We start from the raw sequence: 21,259 nt of genomic DNA, 5'->3' as shown, positions 1-21,259 counted from the left end.
TAGCGTATGGTAATTTAACCTTTATGTACTCAGAGCGTTAGGGCCATTTCGTTTGAGTCCTCGCCATGGTTAAGCCCTTTACTGATATGAGGAGTAACCTCACTAGAACATCAAATAAGTTTAATTACGATAATAATAATAATAATAATAATAATAATAATAATAGTAGTAACAATAATAATAGTAATAATAATAATTAATAATAATTATAATAATAATAATGATATGGTTTAACGTCTCAAACTACCCCCTATCGGAAGGCTAGGATGGTGCCCCTCGCAGAGGACTTCGTAGCTTGGAATTTAATGCACCATGCCCTTGGTTCAACTTCGCCGGTGGCAGGGTGCGAACCGCTACCACCTCGACGCCCTTACCCTCTCAACAATAATAATGATTATTACAATAGGAGCATTTCTATTTTTGGGGACTTCATCGCCCCGAAGAGATGACGCCATAAAAAAAAAAAAAAAAAAAAAAAAAAAGGAAAGTTGAAGTCAACAAGTGATCAGCATTCTTCTGTGCGTTACTCTGGTCCGTGAGGGTGTCAACGAAGTCCCTAAATTAGTGATTGCATAAAATTTGCGCTGTCAATATTCCATGAGAAGCTCAGAGAGTGAGTGAGTGAGAGAGAGAGTGAGAGAGAGAGAGAGAGAGAGAGAAAGAGAGAGGTGCACATCTACGCCAGGTGACGCTAAGTAGCGGATAAAACTGCCAGCTTTGCCCTATGTATTATGGGAGCTTTGATTTTCATTAATTGCTGAGGGATGTAGGCATTATTCATAACACATTAACACCACCCAGAGAGAGAGAGAGAGAGAGAGAGAGAGAGAGAGAGAGAGAGAGAGAGAGAGAGAGAGAGAGAGAGAGAGAGAGAGAGAGAGAGAAACGAGAGAAAGAGAGAGCCGACGAGACAGCTTCGATCAGCCGTCGTGACGTTTCGAGCCTTAATATACAACTTTCTTCTTTTTCTTCTTCTGCCTTGCAAGCAAGCAAGCAAGACCATCCCCGTTATGAAGTCTTCCATATCTTTTTTTCCCTTCTTCTAACTTTCCACGCATTCGACACCGCTTCTTCGCTTAGCCTCCTGCCTTGTGGAACTCGGCAATGCTCACTCGCACCATCATATGCACCGTGTCCAGGTCACTGACTGTGAAAAAGGCGTAGAAGTCAACGCCATAGTATTGGATTTCACATATCCAGGGTCAACAGACTGGAAGAGTATGAAGTGAGGAGATGAGACGGGGAGGAGAAAAAGGAGGGGAGGAGAGGTAGTGAGGGAGGAGGAAGAGGAGGGGAGGAGAGGTGGCGAGGGAGGAGTACGGGGGAGAGAGATGCTGGAAAGAATGTAGGGGAGTAAAGATGATAATGGAAAAGGAAATGGAAGAAGGGAGTAAGAGATGAAAGATCGGGAAGGAGGGAGAGAGGGAGAGAGGGAGAGAGAGATCAGGAAGGAGGGAGAGGGGAAAGAGAGAGATCGAGATCGGGAATGAGGGAGAGGGGGAAAGAGATAGAGAGGGAGAGAGATCGGGAAGAAGGGAGATGGGGAAAGAGAGAGAGAGATCGGGGAAGAGGGAGAGGGAGAGAGAGAGAGATCGGGAAAGAGGGAGATAGCGAGAAAGAGATAGATACAGAGAGGAGAAAGAGAGAGAGCGGGAGAAAGAGAAAAGAAAACAGAAAGAGTGAAGGAAAGAGAGGGAGAGGGAAGGAAGGAAGAAAAGAAAAAGAGAGATAGATGGATAGCCAGTGAGACACTGACTCAGCTGAAGCTGACTCATGCCATCCATCCATCCATCTATCCATCCAAGCCACCAATAACCTTCACCAGTAGATGTGGCAAAAGGAAAATGGATATCATTCTCTTACGAGACTCTCCGCCATTAATTAATATCATTTCGAAACGTAACCAAATCCATATTGAACGTCACTACAAAAAGGATTAAATGTGCCGCTGCCACAGCCCCTCTCGGCAACAGAAAAACCACATCAACTAATAACAAGAAACATTACCCGCCGCTTGATCTTGTGCTTTCGGGAGTAGTTCGCTTCGCTCAGCCCAGTTCTGATTATATGGACTTAACTAATGCACGTGACTTGATGCAACTCCGTTAGAATATTACCCTCCGCTTGATCCTGTGCTTTCAGTAGTAGCTCGTTCCGCCCAGTTCTAATTACATGGATTTAACGAATGCACGTGACTTGATATAAGTCCGTTAATACGTAATGTACACGAGTTCATACTACGTAATGGACACGAGTTGTACACCTTGAGTACATTGTAATATTTGGAAGGTACAGCAAAGCGGCAACGCTCGTGGGGGTGCCTGGTTTTTACTATCCTATTATCATACATGGCTACAAATCCACATATGATTTCAAATTGGAGCTTTATCTTCTTATTCTCCAGTTATCATTAGTGTGGAAAACTGTGTGCGCGCGCGTGTTTACATTATGAGAAGATTAAGCTGGTTACACCATTGTTTTGCACAAAGGCTTTTTCAGAAGAACACCTGTGGAGCCCTTGTCAGAAATACACTTGGACCAAGACTCCTGTCTTCCTTCGTCCACACACACACACGCACACACACACACACACACACACACACATACACACACGCACATAATGGAACAACAGTGAAATTGGAAGTTAGTAGAATGGAGGACAGATGTAACAAATATGTTACTGACTGGACGACAGGAAATGGTAAGCCTGGAGAAGACCGAATAGGTGGAACGACGAGATAGAGAAGTCTCCAGGAGTGGTACGACAGGTTGGTTCGGTTGGGTGACTCATGAAAAGAGTTACAAAAATTCGGAGAAATGTTCTATTAAAATAATTGACGCCATGTGTGCATTAGTATTCAACAGAAATTGCTTACGAGAAAACTACGCCCCGAATGTTTTATATATATATATATATGCAAAGTAGACCAATTGGAAAAAGAAACAAACGAAGCAGAGCGCTTTCGTATATTACATCTTCAGTGCAAATATATATATATATATGTATACACACACACACACACACACACACACGCACACACACACACACACACACATTGCTGAGATTTTTTGGGTGACCTACTGTGAACCTGCACAGTATTCGGACGGGCCTTAACTTTGAAACGGCAAAGTAAAGTGTCTGAAACGCAACTTACACAAGGCAGAGAAACTTGCGGCGCCGGTTGCCAACTTTCCCGGCACTTTCCGGACCCCTGATCCGGGGTTGCCCGACCGGGGGGAGGGGGGGGGGACGGAAACCCACCCGGAGACAAAAGTAAACCTACTTCGAAGACGGTTACCCGGACTCCTGAACGAAATTTTTGATCTTAGAAAAGAAAGAAAAAGTAGAAGAAAAAGTATGTTTACATTGAATACGGCCCATAGGGGTACATGACCTATCTCCACTATATATATATATATATATATATATATATATATATATATATATATATATACATACACACACACACACATATATATATATATATATATATATACATATATATACATATATATATATATACATACACACACATATATATACATATATATAATATATACATATATATATATATATATATATATATATATATGTGTGTGTGTGTGTGTGTGTGTGTGTGTGTGTGTGTATGTGTGTGTGTGTGTAGGGGGCTGAAGAAGAAAGTATGTTTACATGGAATACGGCCCACAGGGGTACAGAAGCTATCTCCACAATATATACAAGTATATACATATGTATATAGGGGGAAAGGAATTCTTTGTAAGCCAGACCAATACTGTAACTAGAATTGTACAGACATCTAACACAATCTTGTAGTTCTAATATGTTTAGAACCCCCCACACCACACTAACAACATCCTAACCCGAATCTACCGGTGTTCAAACTCACTTCAACTATCCTCTTCTAATCGGAGGATTGTATGGGATATACTTTATTCTGGTTGAAGACCACTGGTGTTAATCTAGATGACACTGTGATTTTTATGTTGTTGGTAAAATCTAGATGACACTGTGATCTTTATGCTGTTGGTAACTTTGTTTCTAGTGTCGTTTACTGTTGTAGTTTTATGTAGAGTGTATTAGAATATTGCATAAGTTTGATTTTCTCAATGGACAATGAAGAAGACGAAAAGGGAGAAGAAAGAGAGGAGGAAAAAAAAGAAAGAAGTACAAGGACAAAAATATGAAGAGGAAGAAAAGAAAGGAAAAGAACAAGACAAAGAAAACAAGGACTGAGAAGAAGTAGACGAAGAGAAAGAAGAACTGCAAGACGAAGGAGAAGAAGAAAAAAAAGGAGACGAGGAGGAAGGAAAGAAAGAAGAACTACAAGCCGAAGAAGAAGGGGGAAAAAAAAGAGAGACGAAGAGAAAGGAGAGAAAGAACTACAAGCCGAAGAAGAAGACAAAGAGAAAGAAGAGAAAGAAGAACTACAAGACGAAGAAGAAAAAGAAAAAGGAAGAAAAAGAAAAAAGAAAAGAAAAAGAAAAGGAGAATAAGAAGCCTGCGTAACTTAGGCGTGTGTATTTCGCAGGTTGATCTTCACTGCAACCCGAGACGAGCTTCTACCGTGAGCAAATGCGTCTCCTCCTCCTCCTCTTCCTCCTCTGGCCCCAGACGGACCTCCAGCCCTCCATTGTGGCGACCACGAACGGAGAGTTCATTTCCTCCATCCATATGCGCTCTTTGGAGGAGGGGAAGGATGGGAGGAAGAGAAGGATGGGAGGGAGGGAAGGATGGGAGGAAGAGAAGGATGGGAGGGAGGGAAGGATGGGAGGAAGAGAAGGATGGGAGGGAGGGAAGGATGGGAGGAAGAAATGGGAATGGTGGGAGGAAGAGATGGAAGGACGGGAGGAAGGGAAGTAAGGAGGGAGGGAAGGATGGGAGGAAGAGAATGATGGGAGGGAGGGAAGGATGGGAGGGAGGGAGGGAGGGAAGGATGGGAGGAAGAGATGGAAGGACGGGAGGAAGGGAAGTGGGGAAGGATGAAAATGAGGGAAGGATGAGAGGGAGGAAAGGAAATGATGGGAGGGAGAGATGGAAGGATGGGAGAGAGGGATGGGAAGGATGAGAGGGAGGGGTGGGAAGGGTGAGGGGGAGGGGTGGGAAGGATGGGAGGGAGAGATGGAAGGATGGGAGGGAGGGATGGGAAGGATGGGAGGGAGATAGAAGTATGGGAGGGAGGGATGGGAAGAATGGGAGGGAAGAGAAGGATGGGAGGGAGAGATGGAAGGATGGGAGGGAGAGATGGAAGGATGGGAGGGAGGGAATAGAAGTATGGGAGGGAGGGATGGGAAGAATGGGAGGGAAGAGAAGGATGGGAGGAAGGGAAGGGAAGGAAGGGAAGGATGGGAAAGAGGGAAGGATGAGTGGGAGGGAGGGATGGGAGGGAAGGATGAGAAGGATGGGAGGGAGGGATGGGAAGGATGAGAAGGATGGAAGTCCACACCTATGGTTGAAAAGCATCACTACACTGCAAACTGACACCCAGCTCTCGTGAGCAAGGAATTGTGTGTGTGTGTGTGTGTGTGTGTGTGTGTGTGTGTGTGTGTGTGTGTGTGTGTGTGTGTGCGTGTGTGTGTGTGTATGTGTGGTAAGGTCACAACATTACCCGTACATCGGGCCATATATGTGCTCTGAGCTCTCATCTGGGAAGGTAGCCGTCAATCACGAGTCCAACACGTGATCGAACACCATGGCGACACACACGCCTTCATTTCTTACTATGGAAGCTTAAAAAAAAAAAAAAAAAAAAAAAAAAGTAGAGAGAGAGAGAGAGAGAGAGAGAGAGAGAGAGAGAGAGAGAGAGAGTGAGAGAGACCGCCCTTGGGTCGAGACCCAATGAGGACCCAGATTCGGGTGGGCATCCTTCCCAGCCAATCAGAAACGCCGCTTCAGAGTCGTATCAGGCAGCAGTTTATCAAGCAGTAAAACAGCAGGAATGGGGAGGAAAGCTCGTCTGTTAAACAGCCAAATGTAAACACAGCAAACAGCCAAGGGACCTGTGTTTAAGGGGGATAGGGGAGAACTCTCTCTCTCTTTCTCATTTTTTTTTAGTAACTTCTGTATAGCGTTGTATGGAAGGACCTTCCTTTACTCATGCATTGTTACATTTTTCCTGGAAATAAACCGATAGTTTTAATAAATCATTGTACCAAATAAATAAATAAATAAAGAGTAGTTATACACTATCAACTCACTCTGTCACCATAGTTTCGGATCACGTGTTGAACTAGTGATCGACAGCTTTACCTTTTCGGATGAGGGCTCAAAGCTCATATGCTCAATCTATGGGTAATGCTGTGACCTTAAACACACGCACACACCGTGTGTGTGTGTGTGTGTGTGTGTGTGTGTGCGCGCGGCATGTATGTACACAATTTGTACATAAGCGAGTGTACATACACTCTTGTGTTGATGAAGGGGACTATGCATGCAAAAGAAAACGGGGGGAGGGGGTGGGGATTGAGCAAGGGGGGAGGAGGGTAAGGGGGGGGATTTAGCGAGGGGGGAGTTGTTGAAGAACAGAACAGTGAAAAGAAGAAACACCCAATATGAAACAACTTTATTTTCCCTTTCTTGGTGACGAAAAAAAAAAAGTTTTTTTATAAAACGCAGAAAAGAAAGAAAAAGAAAAAAGGGGGTTATAAGAGGGACTGTAAAGAAGTGATGTGAAAAAGGAGAAAAGAAAAAAAGAAAAAAGAAAAAATTGGAGGGGTATAACAGACAAGAAAGAGAGAAGGAATATGTAAGAGGAATGGAAGGGAGGAGGGGAAAAAGTGGAAAAGGCGTAGAGAGAGCGGGAATAGAAAGGGGGAGAAGGAACAAAAGAGAGAGAGAGAGAGAGAGAGAGAGAGAGAGAGAGAGAGAGAGAGAGAGAGAAAAAATGGAGAACAGAGGAATGGAAGAGGGAAAGTCATTGAAAAGGGAGAGAGAACAGAAGACACTAAGATAGGAAGAGACAAGGAGAGGGGAAAAGAGAAAAAGAGAGGAGAAAAAGAGAGGAGAGGGAGTGGGATTGAACCATTCTGCCCACGAATAGAAAACGAGGAAGAGATGAAGCAGGACAGGAGGGAAGCAAAAACGCTAAATAATAAGGTCCTGTTCATACTTAGCGGTTTGGACCGCGGCGGTTCAATTACATTGTGAGTCAATGGAGGCGTTCATACAAACAGCAATTTTTTTTCCTTGGCTATACAGTATTGCCGCGGTTTCCGCGCGGTTCAAACCGCTAGTGTGAACAGGGCCTAACAATGGAAGGAAGAAGAGAAGTACGATGGGGAAGGGAGAGGGAGGGAAAAGGAGAAGGAGAGAAGGAGGGAGAGAGGGAGGGAGAAAGAGGGATGGAGAGAGATGAAGGGAAAGGGAGAGGGAGGGAAAAGGAGAAGGTGAGGGAAAAGGAGAGAGGAAGAGAGGAAGGGAGAAAGAGGGAGGGAGGGAGGGAGGGAGATGAAGGCAAAGGGAGAGGGAGGGAAAAAGAGCAGAAGAAGGTGAAGGAGAAGGAGAGAGGGAGAGAGGAAGGGAGCAAGAGTGAAAGAGGGAGAGGGAGATGGAAGGAAAAGGACCAGAAGAAAGTGAGGGAGAAGGAGAGAGGGAGGGAGGGAGAGGGGTGAAAGGAAAGGGGAGAGGGGGGAAAAGGAGCAGAAGAAGGTGAAGGAGAAGAGAGAAAGAGGGAGAGAGGGAGAGAGGGAGGGAGAGGGAGAAAGAGAGAGGGAGAGAGAGCAAGAGAGCTGTGGGTACGTGGGGGTGGGGGATGGGAGTAGTGATGTTAGTTGACGCATTTGGACACTAAATGATTCAGCGTAAACATTGACCCGATACGGCCTCGCACGACCCGGGGGCATCTGCCAACGAGGTCATGAGTAATGGCTCTGTCACTGAAATGTTTCACAGCCAACGATGCCACTACGGCCAATGACGAATGCCCCCGCTGGTAACGTATGGATAATGGCAACGAGGGTAATCTGTGATATGTTAACAACATGCAAATACTACGGTCGAATATGTTGAGTTTGATTAATGGGAACGGTGCTGGCCCAGAGGGGTAGGGGGGAGGGGGGTAAGAGGAGATATGGGAGAAGTTGATGCCGTTTTCTTTGTCGATATGGAAAATGGAGTGAAGGGAAGGGAAGGGATGGGAAGGGTAAGGAAGGGAAGGGATGAAACGGGAAAGGAAGGAAGGGGGTAAGAAGATAAGAGAAGGGAAGAGATGGGAAAGAGATGGAGAAAGGAAAAGAAAGGAAAATGAGATAAATGGGAAAGACGTTGAAATGGAAGGGAAGAGAGACAACAGAAATGAAGGCAAGGAAGGGAAGGAAAAGAAAAAGGGAGGAAAAGGAAAGAAATGTAATAGTGAAGGAAGGGAAGGAAAAGAAAAAGGAAAGGGAGGGAAAGGAAAGAAATGTAACAGTAAAGAAAGGAAAGGAAGAGAAAATGAAGGAAAGGAAAGGAAGGGAAGATGAAGGAAAGGAAAGGGAAATACCAGAGAACCATGAACACTTCTTGTCTTGTCTAAGGTTCACTTCTCTCTACCTCTCCCTCTCTCTCTCTCTCTTTCTCCTTCCTAGCATTAACCCTACTCTTCCGTACATTTTCTCCTCCCCTCCTCCTCCTCTTCCTTCCCTCCCAGGTCATCTGCAGCATCATTGACAGCGGTTGACACCGGCCTATTGTTGGAACATTCCCAAATAGACCCGAATGATGAAATGAGTTATGAGCATGTTATGTGCACGTGTGTGTACGTGTGCACATGTGTACGTATGTGCACATGTGTACATGTGTGTCTGTGGATGAGAGTGAAGGGTGACTGCAAAGGTGACTTTCACAGAGATGATTACAAGTGTGAGGTCGAGCGTGTGAATGAGCGAGCGTTTACACAAGCGTATGCTATTCGCATTAGCATATGCTTACACGATCATGTGTTTGTGTTCGAGTCCTCCAGAGAGGTTTCTGATACATTCTGGTCCATAACCAATATGCCCAAATAAGGTTAACGAAGGCTCATAATAACCATCTCTTCATCTCTGATTTGCTACATAACGATGCGCGCGCGCGCACACACACACACACACACACACACACACAGTGGTTTGAGTTCCCGGCCGTCACTATGGCGGTCCGGGTTCGATTCCCGCCCAAGGCTGAAATAATTTCAGTATCGCTGCACTGAGTCGTTACTCCAACTCTCCTGGGCGGGGAGTTGTGTGTGTGTCTGTGCGTGTAAGGCCCCAGCATTACCCATAGATCGGTCATATATGAGCCATGAGCTCTCTTCCAGGAGGGAAATAGCTGCCGATTACGAGTCCAACACGTGATCCAAGACCATGGTAAATCACAATATGCTTACCACCCAAACGGTAATAAACGTAATATAATCGATTTTATTACCACCTAAAGGGTAATAAATGTAATATAATCGATTTTATTTCCAGTACTTCTGACAGAAGTGTTTGGGAGGAGCCTGTGTAAAATACGATGATTTTATTCGCTTAGTTATTTATTAATCTAATTATTATAATCTTTAATCTTAATTGGGTCTCCTCCTTACAATGCAAATAATCGCCAATCTAACCCAACTCCTGACAAGTGGATTCATCCAATTTCCAAAACTGAAGGACAGAGTGAAGAGGTCTCAATATCTACATTTTAATAATCACTTCAGCACCCCAAAATAGTGTCATGACCATATATGGACATTTGACAGTGGCACCTAAAAAAAAAAAAAAAAAAAAAAAAATAATAATAATAATAATAATAATAATAATAGATAAAATTATAATAATAATAAATAAATAAAATTAATAAATAAAATAGCGACCCATCTTTAGGCCTATGGCGTCCCCAACTTCCACTAACTTCGTTACGACAAACTTGATCTAATTCATTCTGGCTAGCTCTCCACGTTTCGATTAAACTCGAGACTTACAGAGGCTGGGTAACGAGTCGTTAGTCTGGCGGTTGCCAAAACAAAGGCTTTAAAAAGAATCACAGTCACCAAAGCTACCTCTCCCTCCACTTTCTCCTCCGTCCCTCCCATCCTCCATTCCCCTCCATAGACAACCGAAGGCAACGACTTCCAACAGCCACTCCATCCCTCCCTAACTCCCTTTCCTCCCCTTCCCCCTAACTCCCTTCCCTCCCCTTCCCCCAATCCCTTTCCTCTCCTTCTCCCTAATTCCCCTTCCCCCTAATTCCCTTTCCTCCCCTTCCCCCTAACTCTCTTTCCTCCCCTTCCCCCCTAACTCTCTTTCCTCCCCCTCCCCCTGACTCTCTTCCCTCCCCTTCCCCCCTAACTCCCTTTCCTCCCCTTCTCCCCCTAACTCCCTTTCTCCCCCTAACTCCCTTTCCTCCCCTTCCCCTTTCCTCCTAACTCCCTTTTCTCCCCTTCCCCCCTAACTCTCTTTCCCCCCCTAATTCCCTTTCCACCCGCTTCATTTCTCTCCCTAGCCCGTTCCCTCTCTTCCCTCCTTTCTCCCTTACCAAGTTAAGGGGGGCCATCAGACAAACAAATTGGCAGGTGACAGAAGCGAACTGTGTGTGTGTGTGTGTGTGTGTGTGTGTGTGTGTGTGTGTGTGTGTGTGTGTGTGTGTGCGTGTGCGCGCGCGTACAGACAATCGACCCAGGAAGCAATGTCTCTCCGATGAAGTGACAGGATATGGACACCAAAACTTAGAAATAGAAAATTTAGAATTAGAAAAAGTTAGAAGGAAAATGAGTAGATATGGTGGATTAGAAAAATAGAATTAGAATGTGAATAATTAGAAAGAGAGGTGGAGAGAGAGAGAGAGAGAGAGAGAGAGAGAGAGAGAGAGAGAGAGAGAGGGAACATGCCACGTACAGTTTATTTTTTATTTTGTCGATTTTCGAATTATTTGAATCAGTCAAATGGGCGTCCCCTAATTGATGAGTATAGTTTCCTACAGACTCGATTAAACAAATCCACTGACTTGTGGCTTACAAATGTTACTGTAATGAAAGGAGAGGAAGGAAGACAGCGAAGGGAAGAAGAAAACGAAGAAGAAGAGGAAGGAGGAGACGAAGAAGGAGAAGAAAAAGAAAAAGAAGAAGGAGAGGATGGAGAAAAAGACGAAGAAGAATAGGGAAAAGAAGACGAGGAAGAAAAAGAAAACGAAGAAGAAGAAGTAGGAGAAGAAGAGAAGAAGAAGAAGGAGAAGACGAAGAAGAAGAAAACGAAGAATAAGAATAAGGAGAAGAACGAAGAAGAAGAGGAAGAAGAAGAAAACGAAGAAGAATAAGGAGAAGAAAAAGACGAAGAAGAAAAGGTAGACGACGAAGAATAAGGAGAAGAAGACGAAGAAGAAAATGGAGAAGGAGAGGACGAAGACGAAGAAGACGACGAAGACGGAGAAGAAGAATGGGGTGAGGGGGGGGGGGGGATTCACAAGCCACTGTGTCCCACACGGAGTCAGATGATAGCATCGCCGTCTTGTGTGTGCGTTAGCTAACGACTTCGCCTCCTACAGACAGGTCTTGGAGAGGAACGAAGAGAACGTTAAGCTGGAAATATGGACGAAGGGCGACAGAGCGTCTGCAGTATGTATGATACTATGTGGTGGTGGTGGTGGTTTTGATAGTGGTGGTGGTGGTAGTAGAGGTGGTGGAAGTGGTGGTGGTGTGGTAGTGGTAGTGATGATGGTAGCGGTGGTGGTGGTAGTGTGATGGTAGTGATGATGGTAGCGGTGGTGGTGGTAGTGTGATGGTAGTGATGATGGTAGTTGTGATAATGGTGGAACAATAACTTGAGAGAGAGAGAGAGAGAGAGAGAGAGAGAGAGAGAGAGAGAGAAAGACCACATCATTACTCTGGCCACAACTACCAAACGACTCTATTCAGCCAGGGGGAGACTCCCTCCTCCTCCCCACGGTACTGAAGGGATTAAGGAGTCTGGGAGTGAGGGTGGGAGTGAGGGCGGGGGGGGGGGAGGGGGAGTCATAATTCATCCCTTGACTCCCTTTCTCCTCAACGGACCAACGCTCCCTTTCTGCTTCATTTCCCGATTCCGAATCCCCATTCACGACCATTTCCGGCGCTCTAAGGTCGCCGTGCACCTTCTGGGTTCACGACAAAAGTGGATAGTTACGTTACAAGACGCTTCTACTATTTCTTTTCCTATGTGCGTATGTATATATGGTTGCGTTTTATACTGTATATATATATATATATATATATACATATATACATATATATATATATATACATATATATATACACATATATATACACATATATATATATATACACATATATATATATATATATATACATACTGTATAATATATATATATATATATATATATATATATATATGTGTGTGTGTGTGTGTGCGTGTGTGTGTGTGTAGGATACTTAAAAGCGTGTAGGGAGACCTTAGATTACACAGCGAAAGTACTTGAACTGAAAGCTCCGAGAATCCTTTTAGCATCCATTCTTTAAGACCCTTCGACACCCAATAACCATAGGTCTTCTGGGAATCTCATTTCGCTAAAGGTCTTCCAGTCTTCCAGTGACCTTTCTGGAAGACTTTCCAGGCCTGAGACCTCTTCTTCCGGAGACCCACCCTCAGTCTCTTGATCAATCGTATGCTAAAGACGATTTTTCGGTGGCCGGTAAGGTATATTAAGGTATATTCAACCTTATGCTAAGATGACGTAAGGGTCATTATTGTTAGGGAGTCTGGTGGAAGATTTCGGTTAGAGGACCCTACAAACAAGTGCCATCACTAAGCAGCGATTTCTCAATCCCATACTTCCTCGTTCCTTATTTCGCCACCTCCGCGGCACTCAATCAAATACCTTCTCTAAATCTACGAAAATACGTCTAAATTTATGGGCGAAGAACAGCTCTTCATTAATCTCGTGAAGGGCGTCTTCCAGGCCGTTGATAGAGGTCGAAGAGAGGGTTAGCGAAATGGGGAACACACTACAGAGAGAGAGAGAGAGAGAGAGAGAGAGAGAGAGAGAGAGAGAGAGGACAACTAATGATTGCTTCAGGGAAGCTATGGCAGGAAGACTGGGCATGATGGAGGTCAATATGAACTGGAATGCAAGATGTGTGAAAGAGCAGTTTTCGATCAAAGATGGCTCCCGGGGTGTGAACGGGGTGATGGAGAGCAATTTCAGTCACACCCATAAGGGTGAACAGGGGTGAAGAACGGGGTGAAAATAGCTAATAAGAAAGTTAGACTAAAGAAGGTCTGGGAAATGGGGGAAACTGAACGGTAAAAACGTCGGAAGGAAATGACTGAAATTATTTAAAAGAAAGAAGCTACAGGGTTAAAAAAATGTAACTAAAATGGAGAGAAAACGAATGAAACGAAACACGAGAGAAAATAATTAAAACAAATAACTGAAGAAAGAAAAAAAAGAGGCAAGGAAGGAATTGTCAAAGAGGGAGAAAGGACGAAAAGAACAAGAACACGGAGAACAGAAAGAAGAAGATATGAAGGGAATAATGGGAAAAGTTAAGAAAACGGGGGGAGGGGGGGAGGAGAGGGGGGAGACAAGCCCACAGAAAACGGAGAAGGAAAAAGGGAAGAAAGGAAATAGAATAAAAGATCAAAGCGACAAAGGGAACACCAAGAAGCGAAACACTCGACCAAGAAAGGAGGAGAAATCCAAAAAAAGATGATTTATTTAATTAAAATATATAAATACTATAAGTGGACGATGGGAGGAAGAGGGTAAGGGAGGAGGGAGAGGAGTGGGTGGAGGAGTAGGAGAGAAGAAAGAGGAGGAGGAGTATGGGGAAGGAACTGGAAGAGAGAGCGAGAAAGAGGAGGTGGAATAAGAGAGAGAGCAAGCAGAGGTGGAGGAAGAGAAAGAAGAAGAGGAGGAGGAGGAGGAGGACGTCAAGGAGAAGGTTTAGGAAGAGGAGAAGGTCGAGGAAGTCAAGATGGAGGACGAAGATGAAGTCGAAGAGGAGGAAGAGAGGGGAGAAGAGAAGATGGAAGAGAAGGGACCTGAGTTGGAGGAAGAGGAGGAAGAGGAGGACGGGGCACTGAGGATCAGGTATGGGGCAATAAGTATCGAGCGAAGATGATGATGGTGATGATGATGAGGAAGATGATGATGATGACGAGGAAGAGACGGGGAGGGGGGGAGGGGAGAGGGGGAAGGAAAGACAAGGGAGGGAAGAAATGACTACGACGCGAAGGCGACGAAGAATTGGACGAAGATGGAGAAGTGAATGAGAAAATGATACAAGAAGAACAGAGACTATGTTACTACCGAGACGACGGAGGAAGAATTAAAGGAAGGAAGGAAGGAAGGAGAAAAGGAAGGAAGGAGAAAAGGAAGGAAGGAAGGAAGGGCAAAAGGAAGGATGGGAGGAAGGGAGGATGGAAAGGAAGGGGAGAAAGAAGGCAGGACAGAAAGGAGAGGAGAAGAAGGAAATGTAGAAAGGAAAGAAGAAGGAAGGAAAGAAGGGAGAGAAATGAATAGGTGAATGAATGAAGGGAAGGAGGGAAGAGAACAAAGGGATGAAGGAAGTAAGTATACTGAGGAAAAAAATGACATTTTCGTAGACTATATTTCCCATTATGATAATAGTGGTTACCAACAATTAAATGTGAAATCCAAACATCATACCTTGCATACAGAAAAAAAAAAATCTACAATGGTTAGTTAATGTACAGACCATAATCTAGCGTGATTTAATAATATAAGTACAGGCGTATCTTCAGCCGATTTAGACCTGAGCAAGCAAATCGATAATAGTTGAATGTGACTGACTATATTTATCTATGTGTCTGTACTGCGGTTTATCTCTAAAAATTCTTAAAGCTTCACCGAGAATACCGATGTAGATTTAAAAAGAATGTAATATCTATTCACGCTGTTCATCCTATTTTCAATACATTTTCATCTAGATGCTCACTGACTACAAATAAAATATTAAAAATTGCTTTCAGTTCGCGAATACACATTATATACTCGTGTATATATATATATATATATATATATATATATATATATATATATATATATATATATATAAACACATACATACTGCAATTGCATTCCTCTAGGTGAAAAAAAATCTCCACAAATTTTCAAAAGCATTTCTTTACTCGAATCCGATAGTCTTGGATTGACGTGAGGTTCCTGGTATCTATTCTCTCGCAAACAAAAGAATATCAACAGATGGAATCAAATGGTACAGCCCACAAAACCTGTTTGATAAACAAAATCATACAGGCAAAACGTGCAGAAATAATCGATTTAGTATAGGAAAAAGGGAAGGAACGCAAATTCTCGGAGACATGAAAAAAAAAAAAAAAAAAAAAAAAAAAAAAAATAATGGTATGACAATTGCACTCGCCCGACCAAGAGCATGCGTCATTTCCAACCCTGGAACTTCAGCTAAAACTCGCGTGCATTATTTACGAAAAAAATGTATATACACCTAACTACGAACGTTAACAAATGTATGCACGGCAACACACATGCATACGAATGCACACACACACACACACACACATACACAATGTGTACGCACATGCGCGAATTTGGAAACATGTACACGCACACAAGCCAATTTCGATACAAAGTGTTATGAAAACTGCAGGTTAGTATCTTGCTACGGAGGAAATGGTGATCGATGTAGAACGGAAAGGAGGCAGGATAATAAAGTGAAAGTGCGAGCTAGAGATGAGCTGGAGATGAAGACGTCTTCGACGATGATCTTCCCTTTTCATCCGTGAATTTCCTAGGAAAGGAAGACCGTATTCATCCATAGTCGACTGCCCGCTCAGGTGCAAATGAGCTGCGAAGGGGGGCAGGCAAGGAAAAAGGATCAAAGTCGATGTTCGAAATATATGATCATACTTGGCGTTATACAAAGCCAGTGGCAACAAAATATTAACACGCTACATTTTCAGACGACACTGTTCACCGGGAAGGAAAAAAAACAAATGGGAAGAGTATTTTCGAGGCGGGAAAGACGAGTTTTAAAACAAACGAAAACGGGCGGCCGAGAGATGCGAGGGGATAGGGAGACGAGACGCCAGAACAATGAGCGGAGACGTGAAACATGGCGCAGCGGAGAGAGGGAGGAGTGTGAGTACGAGGGGTCGTGAGGAAGATGGCGAAGAAAGGCGAAGACATCGAACAAGAGAAGGGGGAATAGGGTACAACAGACGAAGTTCGCACACTGGGAAAACGAGGATAGAGAAATAGACGGAGGGGGAAGCAACAATGTACGAAAACGAAGTTACAACCAAGAGGAACAATAATTCTGTATTAAAACACAAAAAGAAAAGAGTGAGTGCGGGTATAGAGGTGTGGAGAAGTGTGTGAGTCTAAGAGAAATACAACATATAAAAGGAAGATACAAGAAACTGGAGATAGAAACAGATGAAGATAGAAACGAAGAAGCGATGAAATGCGAAAAACGTCGAAGATGATAATGAGGAAGGATAGGAGAATGGAGAGAACGAAAAATACCGAAAAGAAATATGTGTAGCTGAGGGACAACTGAATTGCTATGACAGATGAAAAGGACAACGCAATAAATGGAAGATGCGAAATGAAGAGAATGAAAGGAAGTGTAAAGACAAGAGAAAGAGTGGACGGGGAAAATGAGAAATGGATCAGAAAATGATAAGGTACACGGACTGGGTGGGGGGTACAAAAGTAACGGCGAGAGGGAGGAAGGAAGGAAACGGGAAGTGGAGCAGGAAACGATAAAACAAAAGGATAACTTGGGAGGAGGACGAATGGGTAAAGTGGGGGACACAGAGGAGATGGAAAAAAAATTAATGATTGGCTCACCAGCCACGTGCAATCATAATCTGCCGTGGACAAGAGCACCACTAGAACGTCATTCTGAAACTCGAGCCACCTGTTCACCCACAAAGCCACCCCGGCACCACCACCGCCCCCTCATCCACCTCCTCATTTTCCATAATGCGAAAGTTCGGCTAGGCTCTCAAAAGCCACTTGCTCGAAATCCATTACATATCCTCTCCGGTTAACAAGTCATCTGCTCTTATACCTTTCCCAAAATAATGTTCCTTTGCCGTTATCCAGCGCTTCTGTCGTTAATGACAATATTGCGTCAAAGAAGTGCAGTCATAAACATGACTAAAGAGAGATGGAAGCAAGGTAGCAGATAAGACCGATCGTAGTTTTAAACAAGATCAGACTTCTCTTTGGAAGATCAGTTTCCGATTATACAAGAATAACACGTGACTGGTCAGCAGGGGTGTCGCTAAAGTCTATAACATAATATATATAATATTATATATACATATATATATATATATATATATATATATATATATATATATGCAGTCAATATCTAACACCGCAGTGTTTCCCAGCTGCCCATGTTTCTCTTGAGTCAATGTACTTAAGAGTTGAATGTGTGCGTGTGCGTGCGCATGTGTGTGTGTGTAAGGTCACAGCACTACCCACCAATCGGACCATATAAAGGTAATAACTATCACAAGCCCAGCACATGGTCCAAGATAATGGCGAATCTCTCTCTCACACACACGTACACAAACACAAACCCTCCCTCCCTTCCTCAAAATAAACGCCAGATCTCTCTCCATCCCAAACAACATGACAGCGAATTCTTTTCTTCCCTGTGGGCATAAAAACGGGAGGCGAAAGACAAAATCATTACGTCGCTTTTCGCAAAGGGACAAGGGCAGGCAACTTGCCCTTAATTGGATGTCGTCCATCAGACCGTCACTGGATATTTGAAGGGGGTTTGCAACGGCGGGAAAAGAAGTCGTCACCAACGGTCACCATTTTCTGTTGCGGCAAGGCTAAAATGTCAACGTAATTGGCTTGTACCACATTCTTACCGCGTATAAAGCTGGAAATGCGAGGGCGGTGGGGATGTTTAAACGCACGCTATTGTACGTGCGCGTGCACTTATCTAATTGTAATATACGGGACGTGATACGCTCGTCGTGTCCCGTCTGTCTCCTCAACAGTCAAATTTAGCTTTCAATTCACTATGTTGTTTGGATCACTGTATGTGTGTACGTGTGTGTGAGAGCGCGCGCGTGTAATAAGGACCAAATTATTATACCAATAGCAGAGCTATTAAATTCATCCGAGGGTACCCAACCTGATCTCAATCGAACAAATCTGCATTCTAGGAGGATCTATCCTTCAGTGCTGCCTAACGATTCTATTCAGTTAATATCAGGACCCTCAGGGTCAAGAATATCTACCTCAATTAACTCCCTTCGGTACAATATATCCGTGTTGAAGCATGACAAATGGGTAGCTGAAAGGGGATAAGGGGGGGGGGGTAGCTTCGTCACGGCCTGTGGGGGTCCGTTTGAGACGGGGTGCTCAAGACGGTTGACTGTAACCGTTCAGTTTTCAGTATGCTCCGGCCCCCTAAGCTATGTGTGGTGCTGATGATCATGTCCTCGGAATCACTGAAGACTCACGAACGCTGGAATGGAGTTAGTCACGCGAAAAACCACCTAGGGTTGGGGGGTCTCCTGGTGTCTGCGTAATTATGGATACTCCACTGCAGTGGAATATGCTCGAATTTCTTAGACACCGTGTTAAGTGCAGGAGCGCACGAGCGTGTGCGTGTAAGGAGAGGAAGGAAGGTAGAGAGAATGTTCTCACGAAAGCATGTAATCACAAACTCCAAGACTTGTTTCTCGTGATAATCACACGGGAGACCCTATTCGTGAGACTTCGACCGTGAGACCTCCGTGACTGCATACCATGAAGTCTTGATCCTTCGTACTCATCAATGCGAACACACTTGAAGCTCATCCACTCTTCCGTACAGGATGGCATTTTAACATTTTATTCTATCTACCGCCAGTGTTCTGTTCACCTCCGTGGCACACCATCAAGGTTAATAATAGTTTTTGTTGATTGCAGAATTAGAGGGTCAAGTCTTAAGATAAATGAGACCCTTGATGTTAGTACGTTATTGTAGTGACCCGTGGATACTTAGCGTTAGAAGATATCCATCCTATTTCAGTGTCGAGACGTAGTTCATTTAGTGTGCAGGTGTTAAAACTATCGTTCCCATATGCTAGAAATACGACACAAACTAAATATATTCTTTTATACAGTCCAGGAATGGGGTCTGGAAACGGTTGGTACGACTGCAGACTACACTTGGTCATGCATGCAACACGAAAGGTATTTCCTGTGTTTGAGGCCATAAATGCGTCGAATGGACGGAAGTACCAACCCTTCGAAAAAAAAATTACAGTGTTATATTTTCACTACTATTCAGAACTTTTGAGTGACAACTTTCTGCGCATCTGTGACATCGGCTATGACGTTTTGGATTATACGAAATCATCGCTTGGTGGCCAGAATATGATCAAAGTGTCACTTATTGTTAAGTTATCAACGCATCGCTTCTGCCGAACTCAGAGCTTACCATCCCCCCCGCCACATCCCACGCCTTATCCGTCACACTCAAAAGCCTCCTTCGTCCCAGACTCCTTCATTAACTTCTCACTACTCCCTAACCTTCCCTCCCTCTTCACCTTCGTAGACAGCCCCCTTCCTAACTCCCATACTCCCAAAACCTCATCATTAACTCCCATTTACTCCCATATTTTCCTTCAACACATTTCCCATTCACCCAACAAATCCCAAGATATCTTCGTTAATTTACCATCACTTCATCATCTTCGGTGTCCTCCCCTCCTCCGATTTTCAATTTTTTGTATAAAACAGCTCATCATCTTCCTACCGAATTCCCCACTGATGACCGCATCTTCACTTCCTTATGTTTTTATTTTGTTTTTTATTTTAATTTTTGTTCCTCTTCTTGGATTTACTTATCCTTGCAATTCGTCAGCGTCCTCCTAATTTCTCAATTTCCCTAATCCCACCTTCCCTTTTCCTCAACCTCCTCCAGCCAACCTCACTTTCCTCCTCATCCTACCTTTTCCAGTTTTTCAATCACCTACACGAACCTCCTCCTACTCATAATCAATCCTAACCTCCCACCTCAAAACCCAACCCTCTAACCTTTTTATCTCCTTAACCCTACCTCCATTTTTTCTCCTACCTCAGGCTCCTCTTCCTACAACCCCCCCCCCACAACCTCTTCTTCCGCCTCAAACTCCCTCCTATTGCTATTGACTGGCCCAGTGCTTTCTTATTTAAGAGACAACCACATTCAACCTCACCCCCGGACCCCCGCGCGCCAAGAACGAGAAGGATGAGACAAGGTATACGGAAATGAGATTCTTGATAAGAGGAAGAAGAGGAGAGATAGAAGAAGAGACAGAAAGTGAAATGGAAGTGACATAGGGAAAAGAATAGAGGAAAATGGAGGTAGAGAGAAGAAAGAATAGGAGAGATATAGAGGAAGAGGTAGTGGAAAACATACAGGCAAGAGAGGAGGAGGAGGAGGAGAGGGAGAAGGTAGGGGCAGTACGAAAACGCATGCGCGTGCGGATGAAAGAGCGAAGAAGGGGGAGATGGAGACGAGGGCGGGAGGGAGGCGGTGGAGTGATAAAATGAAATCATAAGACGTAAAGAAGGCGTGAGAAGGTCCCGCAGCAGAGGAGAAACGAGGAGAGAAAGGGAGGAGAAACGGGTATAAGAGAGCATTATGGAGAAAATAGAGGGCAGCTGGGGATTGCAGTCCTAGAGTGGAGCTGAAGGAGGAAGAGGAGGTGAGGAAGAAGTGGAGGGTAGAGGTGAGTATCATAGAGGATAAAAAGAGCAGGAGGAAGAGTAAGAGGAGAGTAGAAGTGAGTACCATAGAGGAGGGGGAAGAACGAGGAAGTGAAGGACAACGATGAGTTCCATTAAGGAGGAAGGAGAAAGAGGAGGAGGAGGAGGAAGAAGACGAAGAGCAGGAGGGTATTTACTGTTGTGGAAAGCCGAGGAGAATTCCCTGGAATGCGACGAAGGGCATGTGACGGAGGTGGAGGGAGAGGAGGAGGTGGAGAAGACGAAAGCAGACAAGGTGGTAAGGGGACGGTTGGGGTAATCACACGTTCTGCTCTCCGCTCTTTCTCTCTCTCTCTCTCTCTCTCTCAAGCATACTAAGGGAGTTCTTGGAGAAACACAGAGCCTGGATCTAACTAAGGACCCACAATGAACACCGAAGTACAATCATCGTATGGCAACCAGTGGAAAGCTTCCCACGTCACGCCATCACGATGATGATAATAATAGTAATACCACATTACGTGACACTGTGTCACATCACGCACGTTACCGTCACTCCACCCATCCCCCAAACACCCCCCACTGGGTGAATGGGTGTCACCTGTACTT

At 44.3% G+C, this 21,259-nt stretch overlaps 1 protein-coding gene across 13 annotated transcripts in view; it reads right to left on the bottom strand.

The window, feature by feature from the left end:
* Positions 1 to 21,259, bottom strand: part of Eph (Eph receptor tyrosine kinase) — a 1,120,455-nt gene that overhangs the window by 1,024,396 nt on the left and 74,800 nt on the right. The window lies entirely within an intron of this gene.

The sequence above is a fragment of the Oratosquilla oratoria genome, chromosome 2 (genome assembly GCF_046742065.1).
Source record: "Oratosquilla oratoria isolate Oo_2021 chromosome 2, ASM4674206v1, whole genome shotgun sequence".
NCBI classification, from domain to species: Eukaryota; Metazoa; Arthropoda; class Malacostraca; order Stomatopoda; family Squillidae; genus Oratosquilla; species Oratosquilla oratoria.
This window is presented reverse-complemented; position numbering and strand designations above follow the sequence as displayed.